We start from the raw sequence: 16,393 nt of genomic DNA, 5'->3' as shown, positions 1-16,393 counted from the left end.
GACCCGAGGGGGCACATCCCACGAGACTCCTGCCTCTGGGGTAAGACATTTAAAACAAGAAGGGGGCTTCCCAGGTGGCGCAGTGGTTAAGAATCTGCCTCCCAGTGCAGGGGACACGGGTTTGATCCCTGGTCCAAGAAGAACCCATGTGCCGCGGAGCAACTAAGCCCATGTGCCACAACTACTGAGCCTGTGCTCTAGAGCCCGCGAGCCACAACCACTGAGCCTGCGTGCCACAACTACTGAAGCCCACGCGCTTAGAGCCCGTGCTGTGCAACAAAGAGAAGGCACCACAATAAGAAGGCCGCGCACCGCAACCAAGAGTAGCCCCCGCTCACCACAACTAGAGGAAGCCCGCAGGCAGCAATGAAGACCCAACGCAGCCAAAAATAATAAATAAATAAATACATTTATAAATATATGTAAAAAAAAAACCAAGAAGAAAGCCAGATGCTGTCTCTGGGCCAACTAACTAAGCCTCCCCCCACCATTCATAGTCCATACTTACCAACCTGCATTTAGGAGTGGTCAGTTATCCACAAGTCCTGAGGGAACGGGACACAGGAGGGATAAGTTTTAACAGGCGGAGAAATGAGCACGCTCTCCAGCAAGGAAATGAGGGGACAGGAGCCAGTATCTGAGCCCTGGGACACCGAGGCTAGGTCCTGAGTGAGGACAAGAAGTACCCTGTTTCCGAATTTCTACTTAATTTAAAGGGATTTAACCTTTTCTGTAAAAGGCCAGGTAATAAACGTATTAGTTTGCTAGAGCTGCAGTAACAAAGTACCATAGACTGTGTGGCTTGAACAACAGAAATGTATTGTCTCGTAGTCCTGAAGGCTGAACGTCCAAGATCAAGGTGTTGGCAGGTTGGTTCCTCCTGAGCGCTGGGAGGGAGAATCTGCTCCTCGCCTCCGCACCAGCTCCTGGTGGTCTGCTGGCAACATTTGAAGCTCCTTGGCTTGGAGAAGCACCACCGCGATCTCTGCTTTCATCTTCACATGGCATTTTTCCTGTGTGTGTATCTGCATCCAAATTTCCTCTTTTTGTAAGGACGCCAGTCATATTGGATTAGGGGACCACCCTGCTCCAGGATGTCTCACCTTAACTAATTGTAGCTGCAAAGACCTTTTTTCCAGACAAGGTCACATTCTGAGGTCCTAGGGGTTAGCATTTCAACCTGTGGATTTGGGGAAGGGGAGTGGGGGAGGGGAGAACACACAATACAACCCATAACTGTAAGTATTTTAGGCTTCGTGGGCCATACGGCCTCTGCTGCAACTACAGGATTCTGCCCGTGTAGTGCAAAAGCAGCCCTAGACAATACGTGGACAAGTGACCACGGCTGTGTTCTAACAAAACTTTCTTTACAAACACTGAGATTTGAATTTCATGTAATTTCCCCACATCAAAAAATATCCTTCTTTTGATTTTTCTCCAACCATTTCAAAATGTCAAAACCATTTTTATCCCATGGGCCATACCAAAACAGGCAAGGGGCTAGATTTGGTGTGCTATCTGTGGTTTGCCCACTCCTGGTCTCAAAGCTAAAAGCTATTGAAGGCAAGCCCTCCTCCGCTGGAGAATGTGCTGGTCCTTGGACCATGCGCACATGGGAATGGCAGGTCTGGCCAAGTCCCTCTGAAGAGAACAGAAAACCCAGAGTCCCTGACCCGAGGGAGCTGACGGTGTCACAGTGAGAAATCAATTACGGAAGCCTGACAACAAAGGCTGTAATTAGAGTAATGCCAGTGCCTGGGACAACTTGTTGTGTGTCCACAATCCTGGATCTGCCTGGGGACAATTTGTTGTGTGTCCACAATCCTGGATCTGCCTGGGGTGACCTGGAGCAAGTCACTCCGACACACTTGGGCTTCAGTTTCTTCCCAGCAAAATCAGCCAGTTCACCAACCACCCCAGGGAGAAGAGGATTAGCTCATTAGAGATTATAAAGCACTTGCAAAAGGTAAAGCCTTTACACGCGTGAGGTCGGCAAATAACCCTGTGAAAGGAGATGCGGTTTCAGGAAAGGCGACAGGCAGGGGGAAGGTGGTCAGAGACTGGAGGAGCTGCCTGGGAAACCTCCAGTGGCTGTGGGGGTGGAGGCACGTGTCCAGGAAGCTGCTGCCCAACCCCCCACCAAGCCCAAGCCCACCAGGCTTCTCAATCCCCCAGTCTGGTATCTATCTCGGCCTCACGGTGACACTGTCCCCAGCAGGGCGAGCCTTCCCTCCAAGGTGGCCGCATAAACATCAAAGGCAAAGGGAGGGCATCCCATTGGCTGGCTTGAGGACACCTTCCCAGCCTGGGAAGGCGGCCAACAAGTACCTGTCAGAGCCCATTGATAAGCCCGCCAGGGTCTGATGAGCGGTGTGTAGTTACACTGCACTCTACATTGCCAAACGGGCACCTCGAATTTCAGGCTGGGCAGTGCAGCCTCTGCTATTCTGAACTATGGACTCAGTGATGGCAGGGGCCTGGAGAGCTTTGCTGGCTACCGGGCTTTCAGATACGATCAAGGCAGCTCGCTTCAATCAAAGGGCTTGGAAAGAACTTGAAGAAAATCAAATAAGGATGCTCTAGATATGCAAGGTACACTAATTCCCTCCCAGGTTTGCAGACAGCCAGAGCTGGAAAAGGTCTCCATGCTCTGGTCTGGAGTGTTCGTTTTAGAGTCGAGGACCCTGAGGGCTTGAGAGGTGGAGGGACGTGCCCAGGGTCAACCCTGTGGGGCACAGCCAGGTCTCCAGAGCCCCAGGCCCGCTCCTGTTTCACTGTGACCCTCATTCTCACGCGAGCGGCCAGGGCCACTGTGGCGACTGCACATCATGGCAACTCCAAACATGTCTTCTGCTACCAGAGAATGTTCAACAAAATCCAGGAACACAGCTCAGAGCCTATCAGTCTCCACCTCTTACTGAGCTTAACCCGGTCCTACTTCTACCTACAATGAAGAGGGGCGTGGAAGGATGGACAACAGTGGTTCCCCAACTCCAGGCCGAAGCTCAATGCAAGAAAAGCGACATAGACACCTCCTTTATTTGAAAAGCAGATTACTCAATTTCAAGGACTGCCCTTTCCTCTGAGATTGTGTCCTTTCTACTGTTTTAGTACTCAAATGTCCTCGATTTTATGGAGTGACGGTGACAGTCAATGGCAAGTTTTTCCCCAATGTCCTTATTTGGACATTGGAAATGTACTGTTTCCTTGGAAACTATTCTTACTTGGCAAAATCAAAAGTGGACAATCCTCCTTCAGTTCTCTGTTTAAAAAGTCCCAAGTCCAAGAAATGTGAAAGTTCGTGAACCCCGGAGCTGGAAAATCCCACCCAGCTCTATCCTCTGGAGATTCCTCCTCAGTGTGGTTGCCAGGGTGATGCCAACAGCAACATCAATGACAGTGACTGTGAGGACGGCTGCAGCTACACCCCACCCACAGCTCATACGAGCCGGGTGTGGACTCCCGGCCAGGTGTTATTCTGGCATTTTCTACACTTTGTTGAACCCTCACCACAATCTCATGAGGTGGAGACTATATCATGCCCATTTGGACAAAGGAGTTCCCTGAAGCCCTAGCCCACCTCTCCAGTCTTAGCTTCCACCCCTGCTGGACACACACGAAATGGTTATTTAGGCAACTGGTGTGTCTCATGTTCTCTGTCAGACTCGCCTTGGTCATCTGAAGGAGAGCCTTTGGCGTCTTCATCTTCACACTCTACTGCATAGACACAGTTAACTTTTGTTGATAACGCAGAACACTAATTAACCAAAGTCTACTCTTTACTTAGTGCCCAGCGTAAATGCACGGTAAATTACTAATACTCATTTCTTTCCTTTTTTAAAAAAAATTTAACTGTGGCTGCATCAGCTTTTTATTTATTTATTTATTATTTTTAGCTGTGTTGGGGCTTCGTTTCTGTGCGAGGGCTCTCTCCAGTTGCGGCGAGCAGGGACCATTCTTCATCGCGGTGCACGGGCCTCTCACTATCGTGGCCCCTCGTTGCGGAGCACAGGCTCCAGACGTGCAGGCTCAGTAGCTGTGGCTCACGGGCCCAGTTGCTCCGCGGCATGTGGGATCCTCCCAGACCAGGGCTCGAACCTATGTCCCCTGCATTGGCAGGCAGACTCTCAACCACTGCGCCACCAGGGAAGCCCCTAATACTCATTTCTATTCAGGAGCATAGCTCATCAGCTTTCTTCAGTCCCTGGCACACTGGCCGTGTCCTTTCAGCCCCTCTCTTTTAGGTAAATGCATGATCACCCGATCCCTCACCAGATTCAGGGACAGAACTAAAAGCAATCGTCCTCTGGGGGTTACTCACCAGTGACTGTCCCTTGCCCAGTGACCTCGTACCACACGATTTTTTATGACGTCAACATCACCTGTCATACAGATGAAGGGACGTGCTGTACAAAGATTCCAAGTCTGCTGAAGATTTAATTTAGTGCATCTGGTAGAAAAGAGTGCTAGACAGAAAAGAGTATCAGGTGGGACAATTAGCTAGACTCACTGTGTGATCTTGGGAAAGGACTACAGATCTCTTTGTGTGATGTCATTTAATCTTCACGATGATCCTGATTTATTAGGTAGGACCCAGATTTGGTGGCTTAGACCCACCCAGGGCGAAGGCGAGCCCCACTCCGCATGTGGCCCCGGTAAAGTTCTCGGTGCGAGACAGACCTTCCTCGGTGTCAGGCCTGGATGACCTCCCATTCCCGGTTTTAGGTGTTTCTCACTCTCTCCCTGTGCATCTCCTGCTGGGTGCCCTGAGGGAGGTTCCCCACTTCCGCCGGGTCCTGCCCTGTATTGTAAAGCAACCTCACTGCCCTCCTGAACAAGCCACCCACTAGCCCCTCCCTCGCCAAGAGCCCACACCCTCTTTATCTTCCAGAGAAGCCATGAGCAGAAGCTGATCGGCCACCTTCAGTTTTGGAGCCAACTGCCCGGGTTTGAATCTGCCACACACCAGTCGGGCAAGTTACTTGGACAAGTTACTTCACTACTTCTCCAAGATTATGTCCTTTTGACCCTTTTAGCGTGAAAATATTCTTTATTTTGTAGAGCGATGATGATAATAGATGCCACTGTTTTCTCCCAGTGTCCCGAACTTGGACATTGGAAATGTACACTCTCTTTGGAAACTACTCTCTCTTACTTGGCAAAATAAAAAGTGGACGACGTTCCATCAGTCTTCTATTTAAAAAGAAAGATGAAAATACCAATACAAGGAACCTGAAAGTTCCAAAGAACCAATGCTTCGGTTTCCTCCTCAGGAAAATGGGGCCCATAATAGCAGCACCTTGGTCAATAAATTACATTAATAAATAAATGAGTTAATTCAACATGAAGTGCTTAGACCAGCGCCTGGCAATAGTAACCGCTCAATAAAGAACTGTAATAGTTATTATTTCATAACTCTACTCCTATTGTCGCTCACTGATCTTCCCACAAGGAGTCCTGAGACTCCCCCTTATTTGGCTGCCCCCCTCCCCTCCAGTAGGCATCCCCCGCTCAGGTGCCTTGGCCTGGAAAGCCTGCAGATTCCCGTGGGGCACATCCTAGCGCTGCCCCTGATTAGCTTGCTTTGTGGGGGTCCAGGCTCAGCCGCTCTCCTGGAAGCCCCGCCTTCAGCAGCTACCTCAGTTACCCAGGAAGGCGGAGGCAGCCCCCTCCAGCTCTGTTAGTTTCCCTGGGGACACCCCTTGACAGCCAAGATGCCTCTTCTGGATTAGGGCTGGCTGAGGTCACACTGGTGGAGACAAGGCTGCCTTGGCTTTTGTGATGGGCTTTAACATCATTTCCTGCAAGATCTGACATTAGATACTAATCTCCTAATAGTCATGGATTTACACCTTTTTGCTTTCCTGATGTCAGGGGAATAAACTATTTTGGCAAAGGTTTATCAGCCACCTGCATCTCTGTAAACTCTTGAGGGATGTGGTCACATTTTCTAGATCATAACATCAGAACTTCTCTCACTGGTCCAGATCTGATTCTGTGGCTGAATGGGATGTCTTAACTCATATCCCCACTGTGCCAGTCCTGGGGCTGCCTGTCCTCAGACCCTTTTCTTGTCCCTTCGTTGCTTTGCTCTATTTCATGAAGAGGCTCCTCTTCCACCACCCCAACCCCTGATGACTGGCCGCCCACTGCATTCAGCCAATGGGAGGCGCTGGTGGGACAGTGGGGATGGGAGGGAGAGAGAAGTCAGGGCATTCCTCCCTTTCTTCCTCCGCCTTCCCAGCAGCTCCATCTCCCCTGTGGTTCCTCACAGGCCCTCCCTGCTTCCAGCTCCCATCAGGTGGCCCTCGCCTGGGCTCTGGGCACACCGCTCCAGTCCAGGTGGAGGGGCTTTTTGGTGACTCGAATCCCTGGGCTGCTCTGCAGGAGATACCCAGCAGCGTGTGCCCTGTCTGCTCAAACTTGTATCTCCCTCACAATCTTTCCCTTGAAACTGTTTTACATACCCCCAAGCAGCATTAATCATTTCTGAGCAGGTGACCCCAGGTTAAGATGGCCTCCTCGGAAGGCTTATTTGAGATAAGCACGAGGGCTGACTCACAGTTCTTTGGGCGGGAGGAGGGTGGGGCAGGGTGACCATCAGATAGCAGGATCTCCAGGTTTGTGCAGGTGAAGCCATGTCACCTGCCAGCCCGGGAACGTGCGCAATTCTTTTCTCTAACTAAGGAAGGAAGTCCGGTGGGGGGGAAGGGGAGTCTCCAGTCTGAGGGCTGCAGGCGTCGGGAGAGGGGACTGGAGAACTGGGGTTGCTTGCCCTCATTCTAAACTGGGGTGCCGCTCCTACTTGCCCTTGGTACGCAGAGTCAGCTCAGTGCGGCCAGATCTTCTTTTTTGCCAAGAGAAGCCAGAAACTGTGTTCTTTCTGTGAAATCTCTCGTTTTAAATATTGGCAACTAAGAAAAAGTTTTCCAAAACACTGGGTAGCCAAACAAAAAACATCTGTCTGGGGGTCAGAGTGGCTCTGGTCTTCAGTCTCTGACCTCTGACCACTTATTCAGGGATGAATTAAAAGGAAGGGGGTGGGCGAGGGAGAGCCTCCCTGCCCTGCATTGCTGGAGATCCCCTCGGAGGCAGGAAAAGCCCAGATGTCCTGACCCTGTGGAAGTCTGAAGTTCAACCTCTGTGTGAGCTTCAATAACCAGGGTCTACACTGAGTGCATCCAACTTAGCCCATAACTGATTCCTAACCGCAGGGTCAAGGGCTAGAGAGAGGTCAACAGAAGCCACAAACCAGCCTGTGTGTGCCTTTTGGACCTCTCACAAGGGGATGAAAAGCGCAGGCAGAGGTCAGGGCTGGACTGCATATCTGCAGCCCCCTTGACCCCCACAGCCTGCAAAATGTGCTGGAGAGCCTGGCTGGTGCTTCTCAAGGAGGAGGGTGTACATTTTATGTGAAACGTCTCATAAGTCAGTGGGCCTGAGATGGGAAACCAAGTGGTGTCTTTCGGAGGGTGAGTGGCAATGAGGTTTGCAGGATGGCCTCCACGCCCAATCTGTTGCGTGATCTTGTGAAAAACAAGGAAATGGGCCTCAGTTTCCCCCTCTCTAAAGTGGTAGTAAATATATGTGACCCAAGCATCCCTGAGGATGTTTGCTGACATCCACGCCTGTGGACTTGATAAAAAGAAAGAAAAGAAACTGCCACGGAATACTGCGGCCTTTGAACTCAGCTCCTTTATTGCAGCAAATAGAAAAACCAACAAGCCAGGAGGACTCTTTCCAGAGATTGAGCCGAAAAGCAGCCTGAATCTTAGAAAGAAGAAGCCCTTGTTTCCTCTGTCATTGTTTGGAGGTACTGGCCTCAAGCTCCCTGGCCTTCATTTTCAGAAGCAGATGGTGAAACCCAGCCCCCTACGTGGGCGCCCTATTTACCAGCTTAAGGGGGTGCCATTGGAGGTTTCTAATGGAGTTGGGTAGAGCCTCAAACTCCCCTGCCGAACACTCGTCAGAAGTCCAGCCTAGGGAAACAGGGTTGATCGAGGGGCCTAACGAATGGGGCCCCCCCTCTCCTCGAGACACAGGAGTCTCCTCTGGAGGAGCGGAGCCCGCAAGAGTCTGCACCACTGGCTTTGCTCAGGCTCGCGCATGCGCGCTTGGCTGTGCTCGGCACCACGCCACCTGCTTGGACGGAGGGACAGTAGGAGACAGCCCTGTGGAACTCGTGTTTCCTGTAGGGATGCTCTTGAACATGTTTACTACCCTGCACGGCGTGTGTCCCTGTGATGAGGTCCCAAGGGAAGGTGCTGGGGTCGGGGGAAGGAGGAAGGAGCTGTGTTTTCCGCTCATGGATGTTGACGCATCTAACTGAAACCGTCTTCCTCTTCAAGTCTCCTGCCAGATGCCTGGAGATAAATTTGTGGCCCACTTCTCACAAACTTATGGGCTATTCCACAGTTTGTGTGTTAACCTCCCCCCGGACTTCATTTACTATATAGAAAATCTATTGTATACATTTTGGTAAATTGCTGTAAATCCTTTTGGGACCAAGACAGGTTTATACACAGGCACTAAAAAACTAAGAAAACAAACAAAAAAATTCACATTTTTGTGGGTTGGCTACTTTAATGATTCTGGCTTTATCTTCCCTCCTATACCCCAAACAATTCTGTACTATGTGATACTTGGAAGACGAGTTTGCACGTTTACGGAAACAATAAGATAATTCCATTTTTTCTTGAATCTCCTTTTGTGGCCAGCATGGGGCAGTTTCCAGAGTGAACCCAAACTTGGGACTCCTGGGTTCCTCCGTAGCCAAGTGCAGTGGATCGTGGTCCCCTTTGTTTGGGGATTTATTTCAATTGTCTTAATAACACGGACCTCCTTTTGGAAGCAGAAGGCGTTCCCAGCAAATGTTGGCTGCAGATACGCTAGCTGAAATGTTACCACGGTCACGGCCCTTCCTTGAACAATCTAAAGCATATTTCTCTCTGTATATATTTGGTTTTTCAGATGCTTTAAAGCCTAGAAAACAATCATAGCTGAGGCCATTTCTGAGATGGCACTAAAAGAACCTACTCGGAGACAGATAAAAATAATGAGAATCTTTCTGTCAGGAAAGATTTAGAAAATATCAGTGGCATTATTAAAATTTAATTTTTTACTTGGCTTTTTGGTTCTCCTTTCCAGTGATAATGAGCAGGAATGCACACCTCCGCCTTGCTAGTACTTGTTTTGTGCAATAAATTCAGCCTTCCAGTCTGAAGACATTTCAGACAACAGTTTTGACTGCTATAGGCTTATTTTTTACCCTGTGCTGTGCTTTGAGTCTTCCTATAAAAACCAGTTCATGAGATAATTTTCCACAAGGCCAGTGGAACTAATAAAAATCAATTTTGCCCAACTGGTTCAGAGAAGTCTTGGGAATAGCCAAGGCAGAACCGCAAAAAAAGAAAAAAAAAAAAAGGAGAACCAATGTATTCACTAATGGTTGACTTGATAGAGAACTATCAACTTAGCTGACAGGAGATGCTTGGCTGTAGGTATTTTCCTTTCAGCTTGAACAGAACACCTTTTAAGGGTCTAGGAAAGGCTTTTCTTCCCAGTGGTTGAAGATACCTGAGTGTCGTAATTCTGAGTTGCCCATGCCCTGGGTGACAACGAGGCCGAATTTGGGCCTGACAGATTGTGGCCTCTGAAGTCCAACCCCTTTCTATTGTCAGAGAAGCTGGTTTTGTGAATGGGTGGGCTGGGTTTTACACAATTTACTCCAAGGCCACAGGACCAGTGGGTGAGGGACTCATCAATGCATTCAGATACCTCAGGTTCTGGAGACATCCTCATCGCACCCCTGCCATGACCACCCGTCTGACTCCCCATTTTGGTTTACTGCCAATGGAAGTAGGATTCCAAAGGGACACCTCTTTTGAGATCTAGAAGCAAGAACAGGGTGTGGTGGCATGCAGACCATGTTCTATAAAACACATGCCTTAACTACCAGCCGTATTCCTTGGTTTAAGACACTAATTGACATGTCTAAAAACAAATGGCAAGCCTTTGCACAGAAAATATTAAAAAAAGACTGGAAGGAAATGTAGCCAAGCAGTACCAGTGTTTGTATTTGGTTTGTGAGTGTGTTTTGCTTTCTATTACATATTTTTACATTTTCTTAAATTGTATATTATTACATATATAATTATTATTTAAACTAATGCTAAACTAAGAATTGAGTAAATTGGAAAAAGAAACATAATACTTTATTCACAATGTTATAAGAGAGAGAGAATGTGTGAGAAAAAAAATTAACTTTTTTGGTGCCTTATGCTATCCGAAGTACTTCACACAAATTCTTTTATTTAATCCTCATTACAAATCTGTGACAAAGATATCAATGTTACCATTTTCCAAAGAAGAAAACTGAGGCTTAGGGAGGTTAATTTGTCCAAGATTGCACAGCTAGTCAGTGGCAAAGCTGGTATTTAAAATGAGGTCCAGGGGCTTCCCTGATGGTGCAGTGGTTAAGAATCCACCTGCCAATGTAGGGGACACGGGTTCGAGCCCTGGGAAGATCCCACATGCCGCGGAGCAACTAAGCCCATGCGCCACAACTACTGAGCCTGCGCTCTAGACCCCGTTAGCCATAACTACTGAAGCCTGCGCACCTAGAGCCCGTGCTCCGCAACAAGAGAAGTCACCACAATGAGAAGCCCGTGCACCACAATAAAGAGTAGCCCCCGCTCACCGCAACTAGAGAAAGCCCGCGCGCAGCAATGAAAACCCAACGCAGCCACAAATAAAATAAATAAATTAAAATGAGGTCCAGTTTCAAAGACCGTGTGCAGTGCGTGGTGGGAAGAATAATGGCTGGCATCACGGTGCATCTTATATTGTAGCTCACTTTGCATTTATGAATCAAATCAGGGATAACAACATCTGTTCTTTTTTTTTTTTCCTACCTGAAAGCTTCTTGTGATGTTCAAATTAGATCATGCATGTAAAACCAGAGAAAACGCAAAGTTCTCCTCAAAGAAATAGAGTGATATGACAGTATTTCATATAACATTGGTGAGTTGAAAGTTGCCATAAATACCATTGGGATACTGATAATTTTCAAAGAAAAATATATACTGAAGTAGAATACTAAAACTACACTGAATAAATTTGTTCTTGATCATTCAGAAGGTATGAGAGGGTCTTGTCCTATTCTACTTGTCATTAAGACCACCAATTTTCTTGCCCATGATATATTAGGTAAAAAGCAAAGATTAAAAATACTATGAATATTAGGATCCTAATTTTACAAAAGGATAAACTTGAACAAAATTTGGAAAGAAATACATTGAAATGAAAGTAATGATTGTGTTTAGATCATGGTGATTTAAAAAAAATCTTCTGTGACTCACCACATTTTCCAAATTTTTTTGTAATGAATATGCACGATGTTTACAGCCAGAAAAATAGGCACTGTTTATCAGCCTCCACACACAGAGACAAAAACATTACCTTCCTCCTTGGATAAGACTGCAAAATAAATTCTGAGCTTTGTGGTTGTTCGAATTCTGGTGAAAAGTTTATTTGGAATGCATTTCAAATCTTCAAACGAGGAGTCTAGCTACCCCATTTTCTTTAGACAAGTCAGGCTTGGTCTGCTGAGGGCTTTTGCCACATACAACTTGTGCAAAACATCAGAGGTCAAGACACCGGAGACTACACAGTGCACTCGGAGAATAAAACAGAAACACGCCTGGGACTGCCATGATGTTGCAAGGATGAGAGTGCCTGGTCTGAATTCTAGAATGACCTGCGTTTGCATGGTGGCCTCAGAAGGGGACCTGTGCTTCCTGTCAGAGCACACGATCGGTAGCTTAGCAGAAAAGTGTCACCCTGTTTGAGAAAACAGGGCCCAGTTCAGATTTCAAGCAGTGCCACCAAGGAAGCTATTTTTAAGTATATAATTGCGTTTGTAGCATCTGGCATTTTGCACACTCCGTTTTTATGACTTCAGCATGATACATGTGCCGTAAGACAGATGAAAGAGAGATTAAGTGTGGGATACTGGGGTCATGTTGAATATTCCCAGTATCGAAATATTATAATATGCCCTAGAGATTATTCCAGGGCCAAAGAAAACCTTACCAATGTACAGAACGTTGGAATGGGGAAGACTTGGCAGCCAGGGAGAATAGGGATTTACTTCACTTACTAAGCCAGTACACAGCCTCAGATGCTAACACGCACTGATAGGAAATGCCAACATTTCAACTTAAATCAAGACTCGAGCCTATAACGTCGACACTTTGCCTTTCAGCAGAAGATCTCAAACAGCACAAATCTGGGTTTCTTGTACTAATTGGGGAGGTTTTCTAATTTGCTTATGATATCTGCCTCATGGAGAGCTAATCTTCCTCCAGTTACCTCCTAACGCTGCCTGAAATAATCCGCTTACTTCTGGTCTGTCCGCAGTACTTTATATCAAATAACACTCGCTTCCTTAACTCAGCCACAGCAAAAGGCAGCCGCAGCCCTGGCCCCGTGCTTCAGCATTGCCGGGCGTGCGTGCGACGGTCACAGCAGATGCTTCTGCGGACAGAAGCCAGGCAAGGAACAAGGGTGCAGCCAGGCTTCCGAATAAGTAAGAATGATGAAATGTGTGCTAAACGGCACTAATTAACAACTGAGAGCATAATCTGATAACTGTTTTGAAAAGACTGAGACATAATTTTGCTTTCTCAGGCAGGCAAAATATTTCAGGGTGACCACCAACCTATGTAATCAACATTCAAACTCGCTTCAAAACTTTTTTTCTAAACACCTCCCCCCAACCCCCTATCCTTTTGAAAGGTTCTCGTAGACATTTAATGACACAGCCTGGAGGCTTAATTGACACAGGCAGGCAGTGCCATTTCAGTAGTATTGTTGCCCTATCTTGACTCACTTTTAACGCGTTAGATTTTTAAAAACAAGTTTTGGGGAAGAAAGTGTTTTAATTTTCATAAAGTAGAATAGCCTAGAATGCTAATGCTCATAAAACACACTGTAAGTGCACAGGCTTGGGGGGATCCCCAACAAACAAAAGTGACGCGAGCTGCGGTGTGATGTGGCGGGTACAGCCTGGTACCCAGGTGAGAGCCAGGCTCTCTTCCCAGGTGGGCTCGGCCTGTGTGACCTTAGGCAGCACACTGTCTCCTTCTGGGTCCCCATTTCCTTGTCTGCAAAGTGTTGGCTGCAGGGGTTTGCAAGAACTGGAGGATTTCTAAGATTCCTTCTGCCACTAAGGGTCTCCGGTCATTAATCGAAAGGTTCTTTTTTTTTCTTATACATGGGCCTATTCTAAACAAGCGAACCCAGCATTTCTTTCCCCTTCTATGCAACACATCATATTTGAAAACACTTCCCTCACATTTTCCGAGGTTACTGAAGGGAAAAAAGTTGTATTGTTTAATCCTACTTTATAGGAGTTTGCCCTTTTATTAGAGAACAAACCCAGAACAGTGATCAGTAAGGTATATGTACCCAAAGTGTGGGAGGAGGAGGGAGAAGGAGAAAGAGGCTGCCTTCAAGTGCCTTGTGGAAATGTATAAAACAAGCAGTGAGATAGTCCTTTGCCAAACACTGTCATAAATTTTTTATTCGGCAGCTAACATTCTCACTAGTTTTCTTGGCAGCAGTTGGGACCTTTAGCAAGAAAGGTGCAGGAGAAAAATACCTTGTTTAGAGATGTTTTCAACACTTTCTGGGATTTTTCAGAACTTCTGCCTGCAGCACATTTTTACAACTACAGTCTCCAATCACCTGACGGGTGGGTGGTGGGGTTGAACTTTTTTCTTTAAAAAAAAAAAGAACATAGGGAGAGAAAGCGAACAAGCAGTGCTCCCCCCTCTGGCGTTCCACTGCGCCCATCTTTCTTATTTTTCGTGATAGGTATTTCAGATATCCAAGTGCTTAGTCTTCTCCGTCTAGACAAAAAACTGAAAATAGAATGTACCTTTTGTTGAGTCTGATACTATCTATATTGTATTCCCAGATGATAGAGATGAATGAAACAGGCTGATGACTAGGCCATTTTTCTTCAACAGTTCTGCCAAAAACAGGTCCCACCTGTTGCCTTTGGGTCAGTTAATGGGCAGAGTGCTGCCCTGGATTTGAAGCTGATGTAAGCACATGCAAAGATTCGATTTTGACAGTCACACTGCCGATGGGGAAATGAATGGCGTGAAAGCTCGTGGAGCTGGTCATTACCCATCTCAGGGAACCTCAGCCACTGGAAGCTCTTTGAGGAGGAGGGCTGGGAATTCTGGGAAGTAAGGGGCCAAAAGCCACAAGGAGTCAAGGCTAAGGCCTTTCATTGCAACCACATCCTACATACTTTATACAGACTAGCAAAATTCTTCGACAGGGGACTTCCAGCTCCGAGTGAAGAGGTCAACAAATTCACTCCCCTCAAAACAAGTTTAAAACTGAACAACTGTTAAAACAATCTTTTCAGGGCCCTGGATAATGACTGAAGGCAAAACACAAACCGAGAAGTGTTTATTCATAGAAAGCTGACAGAACTTTGGGTAAGAAGATCCCCACCTCACCCTCTGGCTTAGTTGGCTAGGAAGATGGTTTTATCAGGGCAGGACTGCCAGAGGAGGCTGACTTGGTTTGGAGCAGAAGGCAAAAGCCAGTGGCATTGCCAATAAAAGTAGCAAACTCTGTAGGAAAATGAATGGGGGAAACAGCACAGTTTTGCTGGCCTGAGGTGGCAGTCCTGGTCGGGATGAGTGACAGATCAACCAAAAATGTGATGGGGAGGTTCTGGAAATGAGAGAGCCATAGATGTGCCAGATAAGCTCTGCACACATCTTTTGTTGATTGGGAAAGTATGTGTATATGCTGGGGAGACCTGGGAGACCCCAGTGAAAAGTCAAAGCCAAGGCAGGCTTGAGAACTGGCTGAACTTTGAATGTTCTCTTCAACCCACATACAGATCGCTTGGCAGAGGATGGAAGCCTTACGGGTTCAAGGTTTTTGAACACAGTCTTTGCTCAGCCATTGGCTGGCCACTAAGCTATGTGTGCAAAGGGGCAACCCCTAGGAAGCCAGGCTCATAAAATAAAAATAAGAATTAAAAAAAAAAAAAGCAACAACCGAGCAGACTGCAGGGGAGATAGATCCTGCAGATTATGTTCAGGCAAGCTACTTAAAACTATCAGAACCCTGAGTTGTTACAACATATCATCTAAAATGTTTAGTTTTAAACAAAAAATTATGACATGACAAAAAGAAAAGAAAAATGAAAAAGGATGATCTATATTCAAGGGGAAAAAAAAAGCAGTCAATACAAACCGATTCTGAGTGACTTTGATGTTGGTTTAGCAGACAAGGACTTCAAAGCAGCTAGTGTAGCTTAGTCAAAGTCTTAAAGGAAGCTGTATTTAAAGAATTAAAAGAAATTGTGATGACAATGCTTCAACAGATAGGGAATCTCAATAGAGAAAGAGGAACTATAAAAATTCTACAGTTGAAAAATACAATAAATTAAATGAACAGGAATCAGTGAACTTGAACATTTGCCAATAGAAATCATCCAATCTGAAGATGAGAAAGATAAAAAAAAAAATTGAAGAAAAATGAGCAGAGCCTCAGAGACCTGTGTGACAAGGGCAAGAATATCAACACATGTGCAGTGGGAGAGGGAGAGGGAAGGAGAAGGAGAAGGGAGAGAGAAAATCTTGAAAGCAGCAAGACAAAAATAACTCGTTATGTACAAGCAAACAACATTATGATTGATAGCTGAATTCTCACCAGAAACAATGGAGGGAGAAGATAGATGAACATATTCAAAGTGGTAAAAATGTGGGTGTGGGAGTAACCTGTCTACCAAGAATCCCATATCTAGCAATAGCATTAATCACAAATGAGGGTGACATAAAGACATTTCTAGATAAATAGTGAGGGAACTTTTTGTTAGCCTTACAAGATATACTAAATGAAGTCCTTCAGGCTGAAAGGAAATGACACCACAGGGTAACTCATATCCAGAGAAAGGAATGAAGAACACTGGAAATGGTAAATATGTGGGTAAATATAGAAGACTGTATATATATTTTCTCTTATCTTCCCTTAATTTCTTTAAAGAACATAAAGATTGCATAAGCAATAATTATAAGGACAACCATCAGTATTGTCTGGTTTATAATATATACAGATTTGACAATCATAGTACAAAGGAAGAGGGGAAAAATGGCCATATTGGAATAAACTTGCTATATTTTATTAGAACTAAGTCAGTAGTAAGCTAAAGTAGATTGTGAAAAGGTAGAAGATATATTGCAATTCCTAGAGCAAAGAGTAAGAAAATAACTATAAAAAATGTAGTTAAGGGACTTCCCTGGTGGCGCAGTGGTTAAGAATCCGCCTACCAATGCAGGGGACACGGGTTTTATCCCTG

General features: G+C 46.1%; 1 protein-coding gene across 6 annotated transcripts in view; it reads right to left on the bottom strand.

Moving 5' to 3' along the window:
- Positions 1-16,393, bottom strand: part of VTI1A (vesicle transport through interaction with t-SNAREs 1A) — a 357,353-nt gene that overhangs the window by 10,485 nt on the left and 330,475 nt on the right. Inside the window, exon 9 of one of the 6 annotated variants that reach the window (XR_003790572.1) lies at positions 1,104-1,180. The exons of the other annotated variants lie outside the window; for them this stretch is intronic. The gene's annotated coding sequence lies outside the window, so the exon portion shown is untranslated. The remainder of the gene's footprint in view (positions 1-1,103; positions 1,181-16,393) is intronic. 6 annotated transcript variants of the gene reach the window in all.

This window comes from Monodon monoceros, unplaced genomic scaffold (genome assembly GCF_005190385.1).
Source record: "Monodon monoceros isolate NGI ecotype Baffin Bay Population unplaced genomic scaffold, NGI_Narwhal_1 Super_Scaffold_4, whole genome shotgun sequence".
In the NCBI taxonomy this organism is placed as follows: domain Eukaryota; kingdom Metazoa; phylum Chordata; class Mammalia; order Artiodactyla; family Monodontidae; genus Monodon; species Monodon monoceros.
This window is presented reverse-complemented; position numbering and strand designations above follow the sequence as displayed.